General features: G+C 34.9%; 1 long non-coding RNA gene, 1 other non-coding gene and 1 pseudogene across 2 annotated transcripts; 1 reads left to right on the top strand and 2 right to left on the bottom strand.

The window, feature by feature from the left end:
* Positions 1-1,401: 1,401 nt before the first annotated feature.
* Positions 1,402-2,434, bottom strand: LOC145018028 (uncharacterized). The gene is made up of 2 exons (XR_013666793.1): positions 2,097-2,434; positions 1,402-1,612 (listed from the first exon to the last, which is right to left on the bottom strand). It is a non-coding gene; the product is annotated as an uncharacterized LOC145018028 (long non-coding RNA).
* A 158-nt stretch (positions 2,435-2,592) lies between these two features.
* LOC145018027 (protein IRX15-LIKE pseudogene) lies at positions 2,593-3,892 on the top strand (annotated as a pseudogene).
* An 11,458-nt stretch (positions 3,893-15,350) lies between these two features.
* LOC145019107 (small nucleolar RNA R71) lies at positions 15,351-15,457 on the bottom strand. Its single transcript, XR_013667426.1, has one exon. It is a non-coding gene; the product is annotated as a small nucleolar RNA R71 (small nucleolar RNA).
* Positions 15,458-16,143: the final 686 nt, after the last annotated feature.

The raw sequence follows: 16,143 nt of genomic DNA on the forward strand, positions 1-16,143 counted from the left end.
AAAACAATTCAAGATGACACAAGAGTTCGCATGAAAGGACGAAGAACGTGTTTTTTGGGTTCTTACAACATGTTGTAACATATTACAACAATCGATAAGGTCTTTGTTGTTGAAGCGAATAAGAGATATAATGTACATTTGTGTTATATTACACAATATGATACCGCAAGACGAGGGTGCTGACATATCTCATTTGCATCAGCCTGTTTCCCTAATGAAAAGGTCATTATCCCAAAAATGTTGCATGAATTGTGTACCGTTGAAACCCACCACCATCTTTGATCCGATTTTTCTGATAACATTAGGCACGCCTACCTTCCATCTATGGATAAGTAGTTAATTTTAATTGTTATTTTATGTAAATAGTATGTTATTGTAGTATGTTTTTTAATTAAATATTATTTTTATTTTTATAATTTTTTTTATTTAGAAAAAATTAAACTAATTTTTTTAATGAAAATTAAGTAGGTTGTGAGTACGGAAATATGAGATTCCATTTGTTTGGAATGAAAAAGATAGTGATGTCTCCACCCTAAGATACTTGGTGTCATAAGGCTTTGAGGAGTGCCTTGACATTGAACTTGGCAATTCGGTGGCAAGCTCGGCATATACTGCCCCACCATGGCGGCATGTCGAGGAAAGAGGAAACACACGACAATGGGCTGCTGAGAAGAGAAGACATGTATGTATGTATTTAGATCCCATATTTTTCCACGATATTTTCTTCATGTATTCCTCAATATCCTAACACCAGTTTTCTTGCTAGATAGAACTTATACGAAGTCTATGTAAAGCTTAGAAGAAGCTTTAGATTGATTTGCATTATGCTTACATTGCATCTCTTAACACGTGTTATAACATGTGAGTACCGCCGCGTCTCCATATGTTGTTAAGTCATATTATGCTCATAACATCTGTAAAGGGAAGAAGCAACCATTCAGACTTCTTCTATCTTTTTTTTCTTTCTCTTAACAAATGTTATAACATGTGAATAGTGTGTCAATCTTCATGTAGTAAAGATATATTATGATATGGGCATATAAAATAGACAAAATTTTAATGTTACCATACCCACCAGCATTATAACCAAGATAAACATGAAACCATTTCTCAAACCCTAATAATTTTTTGAAAAATAAATAGCAAAGTAACTTATGGCCTGTGCTTTGGCCTTTGGATAACTCGTCCGTTTATCCAAACAGCAAGTTTGGGTAAAAAGAGATGTAGGCCCCGTTTGATAGTTACTGAATGAGAAAGTGCTGATTCAGAAAGATCTGTCTGAGTAAGAATTTCTGACTGATTAAGAAATCATGTTGTTTGATTGTACATCTGACTAAACGTGCTGATTGATACAAAATGACCATTTTACCCTATGCTATTCATTTTTATGCAATATAATAATAATAATAATAATAATAATAATAATAATAATAATAATAAATCCACACCAAATAATATAACCAAACATCACAAGTTTACATCTCACAAAGCAATACCGTCATCTTGAGTCCATAAAACATACTAGAAATACAATAAATTCTGCCAAATTGATTTCTTGAATGAATATTGTGCACTCATCTCAAAATCACTGCTCTTTTGTGATTTTCAAACCCTACAATCAATGAAATACAATATGTTCATCAGTAAGTAGAATGACATTTTTACCCTCAAATTATTGATTTGCAGACCATAGATGATACTCTGATATTGGCATCAACAAAGGCATCTTTGTTAATCATTGTTAATCATTGTTAATCACTTGAACATACATATGTATGTGTCCAGGTATGAATAAAATCAGCAAAGCACATTCAATATCATACTGTGAAGTGAACAACAAATCACTTGGAACAAATCAATTGAAAATTCAAACCTTTTAACTATTCTCAACAGCAAAATAACTTTGAATAGCAAAATAGATGCAAAAAACGAAACAACAACAATTGAAATAGCAAAAATCAAGAAGTAAAAATCGAAGGTTTTAGAGAAACAATGGCAGAAATCGGAACTATTGATGCAGAAATCGATGCTTCCTAGTCCATGATGGCAGAAATCGGAAGTATTCATGAGAAGAGGAAAGAAAAATTGATGCTTACCTGATCAGAATGGGAACTATTGGTGCAGAAATCGATGCTTGCTTGCTGGAGCTCGAACGGAGGGATGATCTTTCTGGTCGATAGTCAGACTGAGGAAGGGAGTTGTCGATGGAGAGCCGATGGAGAGTTGTGGATGTTGGCCGCCAATTTTCCTTGTTGGTATCTCTTTTAGGTTACGATGGGAAGAAAGCAAATAGAGGGTATGAGCGTAATTTTTCCAGTCAGCTATATTACAAAGTCTGAGCGAAAAAGTGATATGGGCCAGACCTTCTGATTGAGAAAGCTACTATCAAACACATCTTGTCTGACGGAGTCAGCCCAAATCGCTGACTCGGTCCCAGTCAGACGGTAACAAACAGAGCCGTAAATTGTAAAATAAGGTCCGGTTACACAAGAAACGGTGCCGTGTTGCTACTCGTAGGTCCCACAACTAAAATTAGGGATTTTGGGGTATAATACCCTCGTGATTTGAGCCCCCACTCTCTGTCACCTTAAATTTCTCTCCACTCCCCCCGATATAAATCAATTCTCTCTTACAACTTTCTCTCTCTACATTTCCGATGAAGCCCACCACCAAGTTTATCCTCCTCCACCCTTCCATCCAAAAGCAAGCTGGTACCGGTGGCAGTGTCGGTGGTGCTGGTGGAGCTCCTCATCCTCACCACCGTCTCTGGCTTTTCACTCTTCTCTCCCTTCTATCATTCGCCTTCACATTTTCCCTCTTCACTACACTTCCTTACTCCAGAACCACCGCTTCCTCCGCCACTGCCGCCGCTTCCTCACCCCCCTTACCCAAACCCGTATTCGACGCCCTCCTCCACTATGCCGGAACCACATCAAACTCCACAAACCCATCGCGTATGTCTTCTGCTGAACTCAACTCCATAGCTTCCGTCCTCCGCCGCTGCTCCACCCCCTGCAACCTACTTGTTTTCGGTCTCACCCACGAAACCCTCCTCTGGCACGCCCTTAACATCAACGGCCGGACGACATTCGTCGACGAGAGCGCTTACTTCATTTCAAAACTCGAAGAGAAAAACCCAGGGATCGAAGCTTACGACGTTCAATTCACAACCAAAGTGAGCGATCTACACGAATTGATCGAGTATTCGAAATCGGAACGCCGGAATGAGTGTAAGCCTGTACAGAACCTCCTCTTCTCCGAATGTAAATTAGCCATTAATGACTTACCAAATCACGTATACGACGTCGCTTGGGACGCCATTCTGATCGACGGCCCACGTGGGTATTTCCCAAAAGCACCTGGAAGACTGTCGGCTATATTCACCGCCGGCGTACTCGCCCGGAGCAAAACCTCCGGCGCCGACAAAACCCATGTGTTTGTTCATGAGTTTGATAGAGAAATGGAGAGAGTGAGTAGCAATGAGTTTCTCTGCAGCGAGAATCTGGTGGAGACGGTGGGTTTATTGGGGCATTTCGTGGTGGAAAAGAGGAATCATCGTGTAAATAATTTTCAATTCTGCCGGAAACCGCCATCATCGGCGGCGGAAACGGAGTAAGTACAGTAATCGTCACATCCAGATGGCGGCATTGGGTAAAAGTAAAACCCAAAGTAGTTTTATGTAAATACAAAAGTATTTCATGTTCGATACAAGCTCTTAATGTTTTCAAGCTTTTACTTTTGATCTAATTGCAAGTTTCATGATCATCGATTTAAAACTCATATCGATTGATCATCGACTCGATTCAAAGTCTAAAGAAGCATTTCTTGTGAAATTCAATCTTGGTTTCTTGAATTAATGTATTTTCATGACGAAAATGTCAAGTATTTAATATTTGATATGCAACATTCTTAATGAATTTACAATTTGTGACAATGTTACATTCTACTATTACATGAAATCGAATATAATTATTACATCGGTTGTTAATTCGTTTTAAAATGATTTGGACCAACACGTTTTGGATTACGTTGTTTTCAAATTTGTTTTTCAAGAAGAGTAAATACAAAGAAAATCAATTATTATATACGTCGATGTTTAAAAAACCTTAAAGCTGGACCCAAGTGATGTTAAAGTGTATAGAATAACTTTTTTTTAAATGTCGGATTAGTGTATGCCTTATATAGAATAACATTTTATTTTGGTTTAATATCGTCTTAGGAGGTGTTAATGGATTATTGGTTTTTTTGTTTAGCTAAGTAAACCGTTAAATATTATTTTGTAGAATACGAAATTAACTAGTAGTTAGAAGAACTGAATAGTTGATAGTTGAAAAGAATATGTTTTATCTGTGTAAAAGTGTTTCGGTAAAATAGTTAGTTTTTAATTGTGTAAAGTTCATTGTTTTAAAATTGGGTAAATTAATAGTTCTTATGGTTTGGGGTAATCTGCGTGGTTGGTCCCTAGAAAATTTTTTTAACTCGGGCCATCCCTACAATTTGTTTTTGTTTCGGATTTAGTTCTTTTTTTACTTGAAATGACCATATTACCCTTCTTGATATTTTAATCAGATTTTATTATTAAATTAAAATTAAAAAACATTAATAAAATGAGAACCCAATCCCACCATCTCAATAGTCACTCCACCTAGTCATCGTCGACACCTGCAACACCGTCACCGCTTTCGGTATCATTTACTACACCACTGTCGGTCTCCTCCACCACTACTACCTAACTTATGACGATCCTTTCTTAAAAAGTTGAAACCAGAAATTTATGTTTTTCTTTCATTGACATCGAAATTTTTTGATACAGACCTCTGTATCTTGTAATCACTCCAGCAAACACCAACAACCTCTTATTCAGCTATCATACATCAGTTCTTGTTAGCAAAACCAACAAAACAAAATTTAGATACCATATAAAGCTAAAGAGTGATTTTGATTCCTATTTTCATATACAACCCCTTTCCAATTTTCTAATTCTCACATACAAAATCCTAATTCGCAACCCTATAAACCGTATTATCATCTACCATATTCCTGATTCAATAGTATTTGCTCCACCCACCACCGAATTCTAGTTTGCAAAAACCTACCTACAAATTCATTACATTTACTCCAAATTCACTATATTGCATACTTGCTGAAGTCGTTTTTGGCAGTCAAGAATATGTGATCTCTAAAAACCAGATACGACACCAAAGCTTCATTTTAAACCGAAGATAAAACATACGCAAAGCTGATTTTGCAATTAAAAGGAACTTATCTCAGGTCATCCCCAGAACCTGAAACCAGATCAGTACACAAACATTGACAATCGATTTGTCAATAGCAAGATTATCGAATAACCAGTAATAAATACTCGATTATTGCAAATTACCCATTGATGTTTGTTTACCGGTGAAATAGAGAGCGGCAGAGTACATCGACGGAGTAGAGAGAGGTCGATAGACGATTTATGGATAATAGTGGTTAGTGGATGTTGCTTGACGTTGACGATGGGGTAGGCGACAACAACATTGTGGTGAATCGCAGGCTTGCAGTGATATTTAGGTCACAAAGGGGTTATTTTGGGGTTCGATCACCGATGAAGTGAGAGTTGGAAAAGGAGAGGAATCAAAGGCAGCTTGCCATTGAAGATATGAGAATGAGGAGTTCAAGGCGTCGGTGAGGAGGGTCAGGGAGGCAAACTCGAGAGTGAGGAGGTGAGGATATGAGATGCAAGGTGCAGATTCCCAGTATGAATTGTTTTAACAAATACCTTTTCTAAATAAAAAATTAAAATCTGAATATTAAATTGAAAGGGTAAAATTGTCCTTTATGTTTAATAAGGACCAAACGCGTGATAAAAAAACATATAATAAGGATGGTACGACTAAAAAATTCTTTCTAGGAACCAACCACGCAAATTACCCGAAACCATAAGGACCATTCGTGTAATTTACCCTTTAAAATTTTGTTTTTCACTTGAACCAATATAGCAATTGGTTCCGGTCCGAGCGTCGGATCAATTCTATTTGGAAGTTTTATATTTTGTTATCATTTTTGTTTTTATGTATATATACAAGTTCAAATATTAAAATAACATATAAAAATAAATTCAAGCATAAAAAAAATTCATTAATCTACATACATTAAAAAGAAAATAAATTGTATATCGATGCGAAATATAATTTTACATGAATATATAAATCAGAAAACTTTATAACATTTATCATGTGTTGTAATTTAATTTATGAGAAATTTAAATAGATATGAAATGATCATCAAAATTTGTTATGCAAAATCGTTTTATTTTTATATGTTTTTATTCAATTTAACCGATTTAATTAGGTTTAAGCATTTGAACGTGAGACAGAAATTGGTGGACAATAGACCGAATCTGTGTAGGCTTACTACGTCCAAGTCTAGGTCTGGATTTTTCGATTCTTGTACTTATTGGACCAATACAACTTTAGTTGCATATGGTATAACACATTGAAGCCTTGTCAAGGTTAGTTTTGTCTATTACTTTAAAACAAAAAAAAAATGTTGGACGGAACCTACCCGGTTTTGTACTCGGAACGATTTTGCATGATTCAAAGAACTGAGAACCGGACCTAATATAATATAACTGGTCCACGTCGTTCTCGGTCTAGTCTTGTCCGATCCCGATGTCCAAAAAAAAAATTTTATTATAAAAACCAACAAGTTCATTTCTGTCTAGAAATAAACATAAATCCGGTGCTAGTTGAACTACTATTTCTTCAATTCCCAATCCAAACAATTGGTTTGACCGAACTGGTTTTTAAAACATTGGTAAAATTGGATAAAAAAACACACACGCACCAAAAAAAAAAAAAAAAAAAAAAAAAAAAAAACACTTAAATAGCTTTTGGTATAAGTTTTTTGTTTACAATCCTAACACTAAAATATCATATTGCCTAAAAAAAGTTTTCTTTTTTAAGTTTTTTTTTTCCTTTTTTAATATTAAAAACTAAAAGAACTTTATACTTACTTTTAAATATATATATTTTTATCAATTTAACATGTTATATTGTTGGATGCATTAATTCTTCTCAAAAGCAACAAAAATTATAACATAGCATAAATAAAAAAAACTTTTATTCGTATTTTATTTTATTCACATTATATAAATCATTGGATTCATCAAAAGCATGTTTTTATTTTGTGAATTTTATGGTCTAATGCACCAAAATACCATATTTTGTGGAACTATACGTATTCTAAAGGCAAAGAGTAACCCATTAATCTGAATAAACTATATACAATTAAACACCATGCAATCATATTAGATATTTCCTATTGTATTTGTATAGGTTGATAACAGTGAACGCATTTTGATATAAAAAGATTGTCGCGAAATCAAGAAAGCAAAAGCAGATTTATAAAATAGTAAAAAGAAACGAGTTGTTCCCTAATTTCAAATACTAATCGATTGGTTGATAATAACAGCATTGGGTGATGCTTAATATTCAAACGTTAATTATGTGTTTTAACGGATTAAAATGATGCAACATTGATTTGATGTTTAAACAAGCATTTGAATAATCTGAAATTAAATTTCAACAAATGTTAATCTAAAAAAAATAAACGCTCAAAAATGTTAATAACGTTTAAAAAATGTTAATCAAGAAAAAGTAAACTCTCTAAATATAGTAGTATACATGCATGTATGCTTCTATGTTAATAACGTTTAAAAAATCTTAATAAAGAATTTATTTCATTCAAACGAGATTAAATACGATATAGTCACAACTAGGCAGTTGAACCGAGGTTTGAGAGTATATCTACCAAGTATTGGTCCAATACAATAAAACAATATACAAGACAATAATGCATTAATACGTCTTACACAATTTCATACGAATGTCCAAACTAAAAGATCAAATTGTTGAATTTAGTGGGTGAACACAGGTCATTTTGATCGGTTTTTGCCTAATACCAAATCCAAACCGCAAAGTAACGTTATTTTATTTTCAAACTCAAACATATCGGTTTCGGTTCTAGGTTTTTGGTTTTTCTCAGTTTAGTTTTAAAACTGCTACTAACCATGAAATTATTAGGTTAGGATTTAACCAAATCCAACGATATAGAAATAGATATTTGGGCGAGTTTCTCACAGCTTCGATATGTGACAACTCTTATTGATATTTAAAATATATTGGTTAACCTGTCATTTATACAATGTTTAGCTCTTATTGATATTTAAAATATATTGGTTAAACTGTCATTTATACAATGTTTAGCGTGGAGTTTCACCCCAACGTCAATGTGTGATAAGCTAAGATTCTAGAAAAATAAAAATGTCAACAACACTCAATGAGAATGGAACCTAGGTCTATTTTGTATAAGAGATAACAACCTAGCAAGCCACCAAAACATTGCTTGTGTTCTTATTTCTAAGAATATATATATATATATATATATATATATATATATATATATATATATATATATATATATATATATATATATATATATATATAATATCAAGTTTATAAACCGTGGAAACCCTAGTTATAAAATTAATTAAATTTTCATATAAAAACTTAAAATTATTAATTAATTTTTTAAAATAAACTATTAATTAAAAGATATTGTTATTAGTTATGTAAAATTATAATCATTAATTTAAATAAATATATGAAATTAATTTTCAATATATATTTGATATTTTTTATTTGTGAATTAATGAAAAAAGTAATATAAAATATAAAATATAAAATGGAAAATAGATAGATTGACAGGTATCACCATTAATCAGGAAGTCTACTAAATTTAAAATAGATAATTAATATATTAACAAGTGTCATTATATTAATTGAGATGTTTAATATGATGACGTATGGCAAAAAAAAACTATTCTTTTATTAGTATATGAGATATGAAATAAGATGAGATATGTATAAAACATGTTTACTATATATTTAATATACTTTGGTTCAGTTCAGTTTTTATTAGTTTCTTAAATTTATGAAACCATCCCAAACTGAAATTTTGGGTTTTTGAAAATCTCAAACGCAAACGTTGGTTTCGAAGTTGGTTTCAGTTTTGTCGGTTTTTCAATTTTCGGGTTCGATTTTGCTCACCACTATTAGATTATGATGGCTTTCTAAACACATAGTAAGAGAGGTATGAGGGGAAATTTCATGTTAACTAAGTGGTAAGGAGAGGGACGCCAAAATGGTTGCCTTAAATAGACAAACTCTAATGCCAAACTTCTCTGCCAACCAAACATTTTAATTAGTGACGTAGTTATCTATAATTAAATAGATAATCATCTAGTCATAGTTAAATATGTCTAATTGAAAATTAAGTACTGCTTTTTCAAAATTTCCAATCAAGCCATCCAACTATGGTGAATAATAAACTCATCATTTATTTATTATTCTCACTTTAGATTATACTTTGTGTGCAACCCGATATGCATATATATTTTTTGGGTTAATATCATATTAGCATATCAAACTTATCTTGTTTGTTTTAAAAAGTCATACAATATTTTCTTTTTGTACTTTAAAAAAATGAACTCTCATTTTTCTGTTTTAATACACCCTTATATGATTTTGTATATTGAACAAGAAGAACCAATCGAAGAAAACGAACTGGAAAAGAGAGAGTGAAATTATCAGTGAGCCGCTGGAATCAGAGTGCTCTAGGTTACCACAGCCAGAAGACGCTAGGGTTTTGCGGATAGACGAGGTTGAAGAATGTGATGATGATATCAATGAATGGGGAATTAATGAGGTAAAATGTGTAATTGGTTTGCAATTGGGAATTGGTGTTGGCTTAGTTAATGTCGAGAACTCTCCGATCTTCGATTATGATGGTGCATGTAAATCTCATGAAAAACATCATGTGGAGGGTCAAAGTTGAATCAAGGGTATACGGCCGCCATTACTTGCTCCTCCACCGGGTATATCAATGTCACGAGTGGTGGTGGATAACCTGAGTTCCAGTTGGGAGCTAATTTGGGGTTTTGCTACAAAGGATGATGAAGACTCTACATCGCTTGGGGCAATTCAAATAGTTGGGGATTCAAATGAAGATGACAAAATCGATGTTCATGAATGAATTGGTGTTAAGGAGGAAAAGTGTAACACCGTAAATTTTCAAACTAAAATTTTCATTTTTAAACATAATAAAAACACATGTCACATTTTCTCAAGAATCACAAGTATCAATTTATCAACACATATTTCAAAATTGTTTATCACAAATCCAGGATCCTCCAAAAAAACATATCTCCAACTCAATTGTGTGTACAATCAAGCTGGTGCCTTCCCATGATCCTGAGAAGTACCTGAAACACATAACACATAACACGGTAAGCACAAAGCTTAGTGAGTTACCCAAAATACCACACACAGCTCATTAGCCACCCGATGCTATAACTCAATAAGACCCTCTGGTCAATATGTCTCAGTGGGACCCTCTGGTCCCACAGCTCGGGTGGACCCTCCGGTACTAACTCAGTAAGCTCAGAATAAGACACAACATAGATCACAAAGACATAATGCATGATATCACAATACTCGATATAAACACATAAGACCCTCCGGTCACATAGCTCAGATTACCACTCTAGGTATGTATAGTGAGAAGATTCACCTCGTAAGAACTCGGATAACCTCGAACTCGAATCACCGGTCTAGCCTCCGCCTAATGTAACATCCAAAAAATTTCAACCAATTTAAACTTTTCAAAAATAACCCATATTCATTAATTCATTACAAAAAGGTTTTCAATTCATTTATTATCAAAGTATTTCCCAGAACCACATCATAATTACATAAAACATAAGGAGCGGTACGATCACGCCTTCGCCTTGCCACGATCTCCTGAAGTACCTGAAACAATACACTGAAAACTGTAAGCCCGAAAGCTTAGTGGGTTACCTCTAAAATACCAACCACATTGGATTTATGGGCTTTGACTTATCGAGACCCACTTTTGGGCCATTGGAATGGAATTATGTATTAAGCCCAATCACAGCATATGATTTATTTAGAAGAGTGATGGACTTAATGGATTAAGTCCTTAATGGGTTAAGTGAGAAACACTTAACCCTAATTATCATTTTTTGTGAAACCCTAATTTCAATTGGGTTTATTGTTGTGCCTTTCTGTTGGGCCTTGATGATTGGGTTATTAATAGGCCATCCAAGAATAATCATATGGACTGGAATATATTGATGGGCTTAGGGTAAGGCCCCTATGAGGTTTTGTCTAGATTTATATCAGAGTTTTGCATTTCTCAACTCATTAGGATTAAATTTGGCCTTTGAGAGATGTTAATATCTTATGAATCTAGTATCCAATTTTCAATCATACACCTCATGTTTTGTTTGACAAGAAAATAAAAGTAATTTGTTTTTGGTTATTTAATTATCTATTTTTAGAACATCATTCTTTGGAATTTATTCTTGCAACTGATGATGTGTTATTAAATTATCTACTCTGAGGGTAATATAGTCATTTTATATAGTAAGTCAGATGCAAAATCAAAAAGCAAGTTTCAGTCAGAAGTTAACTTAGTCAGAACTTCTAACCCAGTCAACTTCTAACTCGGTCAGCTCTAATCCAGTTAGCAACTATCAAACGAGCCCTAAGGCACCAATGTCGACTCACTAGTAGTTGATCATAGTTAAGATGATTGTCTTTATGATAATTGTCTGTTTTGCTACTACCTATTGTGTTCTATGTTCCAGTATGATATGTGATATGTGATAGTGGTAGTAGAATGGGAATAGTCCCCCGATTCGGTCGTTAGGACCGAAGGGTAGGTCGGACAACCCAGATATGTCTAACAACATGATTATGATATGTTATTATGTGATAGTGGTAGGGGTGAAATAGTCCCTGTGGCCGGGTGAGATAGACCGGTGGGCAGGCAAGTACCCCAAAATGGCCTGACACGGGTAGGTCAGCACCCCAAAATGGCTTGACATGGATAGGTCAGCACCCCAGAATGGCTTGACATGGGTAGGTCGGGCACCCTAGAATTGCCCGACAGTATATATGATTGTATGGTGTGAGGTATGATGGGGGAACTCACAAAGATTTGTGCTTATGGTTTTCAGTTTTGGTTTCAGGTACTCGTTTTCAAGGGAAAGAAGTCGGCTTGATCGCAGTGCATCACAGTATGTCTTCCGCACATGAGATCTTTGGGATTACACTCTGATATTATTTCATGATAACATGTTTGACTATTGACACTTTGGTTTTGACATGAGATGTTATTATGGATGTTTTATTACTTATGGTTTCATAATAACTTATTCAAAAATGAAATTTTTGGCCTTAAATTTTGGGATGTTACACAAGGACTCAAAAGCAGTTATCTTCTCAGATTGTGCTCTTTCTACTTGGTAGAGATCTTGCTTTAGTTGTTGATATTCTTTCGTTTCTCCACCTTGATAACCTACTCGAGCTCTCTGATATTCATAATCTCTTGTAGGATAGGGTCCGCCACAAGCTACGCATATATCGTGTGACATCCCTAAAATCTCGGCCAGAAAAGACCGGTTTCGTTTATGCTTTTAAAAAAAATTTAGAGTAAATCATTTTGATTTAAAAATGTTGCGGAATTTGTTCTCAAAAACAAAATATGATAAAATAATATTTACCAAAGCATTTCATAAAGAAATGTATTTTCATTGTATAATCAAAACTTGGGATGTCATGTTCCGATACAGACACAAAAGCATAAACAATATAACATAGACCTTACACGGTTACATACAACTACTGGTCTATAAACAAAAACATCTTCACAAGTTCTTCAGCTTATGCTCTCGCACCACTACATGTAATACAAAGAAACTGAGTGTATGTAACCGTGTAAGGTCTATGTTTTATAGTTTATGCTTTTGTGTCTGTATCGGATCATGACATCCCAAGTTTTGATTATATAATGAAAATACATTTCTTTATGAAATGCTTTGGTAAATATTATTTTATCCTGAGTCAGGCTTGGGAGCCTGGTGAGTGATATGTGCATATTTAGTTCATATGAAGTGTAGATTTTTATTCATTTATTAGCTAAATTATTTCATTTCATGGACAAAAGGTACTTAATAGTGCTTGAATTATGTTTTCAGTCCAAAAGTGAAGCTCGGAAGCAAAAGGAAGTAGGAGAAGCGGTTAGGAGCTCGGGAATTGAACAAAGAAGAAAAACACTAAAAACAACACCTACTCGACGAGTAGGGTCGTCTACTCGGCGAGTCCAAGTGATTATTTGAGAAGATAAAGATTCAAAGACCCATAGACTTATCGCATACATGGATTGTGAGATGGACTCAACGAGTCGGCACTTGACTCGACGAGTCGTTGCGTGTATATAAAGATAACTTCTCAGATCGATAGAAAAAAATTCTGGAACCCTTCTGGAGAGATTAGCTGCGATTGAAGAACCAGAGAAACCTTAGAGAACGAAGTTACAAGCTAGAATCCAATTCCGAATGAGATTTGAGGCAAATTTCATCATTCTACTCAATCTTTTGTTTTCCATTATGGCTAGACAATTAGAATTCATTTGTTTGCTGTTATTTACTTCAATCATGAGCTAAAACTCTTAAACTTCTGTTTCGGGATACAAAATTGAGACTATGGTTTGATTATTGGTAGGATTAATTCAATGTTGGTGATTTTTGTTATTTTAACTTGCTAAAGAACCTTGTGTGTGAATGATAATTAATTTTCTGTTAATAGGAAGGTAATTAAATAGCATGAACATCGTTTGATTATCAACCTCATATGCCATGTGGCCACTTTGTTATATGTCTAGGATTAATGAACATGAAACTAGAAATAATAAGAAAATTAAGTAAATTCATGTGTGAGCTTGTGTGATGACCATCAACAAGAAGTTAATTAAAAGCCAAATTAGTTAACTATTGTAAGTCTAAATTAACCCGAATAATTAATCTAGTGAATTGAATTAAATTAGACAACTGATCACTGTTTGAGTTAGTTTATTCACTAAGGATTAGTGTAGTGAATGTGAATCTAATCACTTGAATCGGTAACCAACAAAAGAGTTAATCCATTGCACCATTACCTTGAAATCAACCATAGGATCACTTGAGTTGAACTAAACAGAAGTTCCTTCCCATTATTGAATCTAGTTAATTCTTTGTTTTTCTAGTTTTTAGATTAAGTATTAGTTAGTAAGTTTCTAGTCTTGTAAAACTAGAGAAAACCCCTTACTTATTAATTAATTTAGATAGAATTAGTTTTTATTTTAATAATTTACCGTTCTCTGTGTTCGATACCCTACTTATTTAGCTTTACCAAAATTGATAGGTCCACTACCTTTGTGTGTTTATTTTATAATTAAAAGGAGGTTTAAAACTAGTTGAGTTTACACACATCAAGTTTTTGGCGCCGTTGCCGGGGAACGGTTCTAAAATTAATATTAAATTCTAATTTAATCGATCCTTTGTGTGTGATTTATCTTACACAAAGTTAATTAAAAGGTAATTTAGCAAGTAGTGTAAGTTTCAATAAAAAAAATCTGTTTTCAAAGTAACTAGAAATTTTTTTTCTGTTGTTACCTCGGACTCGCCGAGTGCACTCGTGCCGACTCGGCGAGTACATCGTTGTTTGCAATTTTAATTTTGTATTTTATTTTTGTTCTTTTTACGCGTTTTTTGTTTTGTTTACAGTTGTTTCATGACCCGAGGATCTGATACACCTCTGGTCCCTCCTCTTGAAGACCCGGAATCCACACTAAGGAGGAGCAAAGGCAAAACCGTTAGAGAATCCGCTTCTTCAAAGAACTCACCACTCAAAAACCTCAAGTCCATTTTCAGCAAGAAGAGGAGCAGCAAATCAGGAGCATCCAGTGCCTCTTTGACAATCGGAGATCCAATTCAAGAAGACACCGAGTACGAGACCGAGGAAGAAGAAGAACCCACATACGAGCATGAATCCGAGTTTGAAGACGATTTAGCTACCGCTATGGCTAATATCGATGAAGTCCTCATGGGGGAATTGAAGAAAAGGATGCGCGATGACACCGGCCCGGGACTTGTGCAGCCCGCAATTCCTGCAACTGCTACTTTCGAGCTAAAGGGCCATTTTCTCGCTCAACTCAAGGAGATTCCTTTTTATGGGAAAGACCACGAAGACGCCTACAAGCACTTGGATGAAGTAAATGATGTGGATGACTACTTTAATGTACCAAATGTGCCTCGCGAGACCCAGCTACTTCGCATGCTCCCAGTCACGTTCAAGGGTGCTGCAAAGGATTGGCTCAAGTCACTTCCTCCCGGATCGGTCACCACATGGGCCAAGATGAAAGAAGAATTCATAGACCGCTTTTGCCCGCCTTCCAAGATAGCTAAGTTGAAGAAAGCCATCGCCAACTTCGAGCAACAACCCGAAGAATCTCTTTATGAAGCGTGGGAAAGGTACAAAGGTTTTCTTAGAAATTGCCCACACCATGACCTTAATAGCCAACAAGAGGTCTCCATTTTCTATGATGGATTCAACGTCACCACAAGGCAATTGCTCGATTCACAAGGCCCGCTCACTAAAAAGTCGCCTCCGGTAATCAAGGAGTTAATTGAAGAATTCTCTAAGCATTCTAGAGAATACCAGAATCCGAGAAATGAAGTAAGTCGTGGAGTAGTGAACTCGGCAAATGATAGCATGGCAGCGGTGATAGCTAAGCTCGATAGTCTAGATAGAAGGATGACAACAATGGATCAAATAATCCATGCTATTCGAGTTGGATGCGCGAATTGTAGAGGGCCCCATCTCACAAAGGATTGTGATTTGGATGAAAATGGAAACAAGACGGCTTAAGTGGTCTACTCAAGTGGCGATAGATACGACGAGAATTGGCGGAAACCGAAGAAGGAATGGCTCCCATACGAAGAATACAAGAAGGCTAAGGAGGAGAAATACAAGCAGAAGGAAAGGGGATTTTATCAAAAGGAAGAACCGGTAATGGAAAAGAAAGCCGATTTAGAAGAAATGCTCACTAGATTCATAGCCGTGTCCGAAAAGAGACACAATGATCACGATGTTGCAATGCACGAGATTAGAAATATGATAAGGAATCAGCAGGCGTCCATTCTCAACATTGAGAAACAGCTGGGACAACTTGCACATCAAGTGAACGAAATAAGAC

The sequence above is a fragment of the Lactuca saligna genome, chromosome 9 (assembly GCF_052625555.1).
Source record: "Lactuca saligna cultivar CGN05327 chromosome 9, ASM5262555v1, whole genome shotgun sequence".
Classification (NCBI taxonomy): domain Eukaryota; kingdom Viridiplantae; phylum Streptophyta; class Magnoliopsida; order Asterales; family Asteraceae; genus Lactuca; species Lactuca saligna.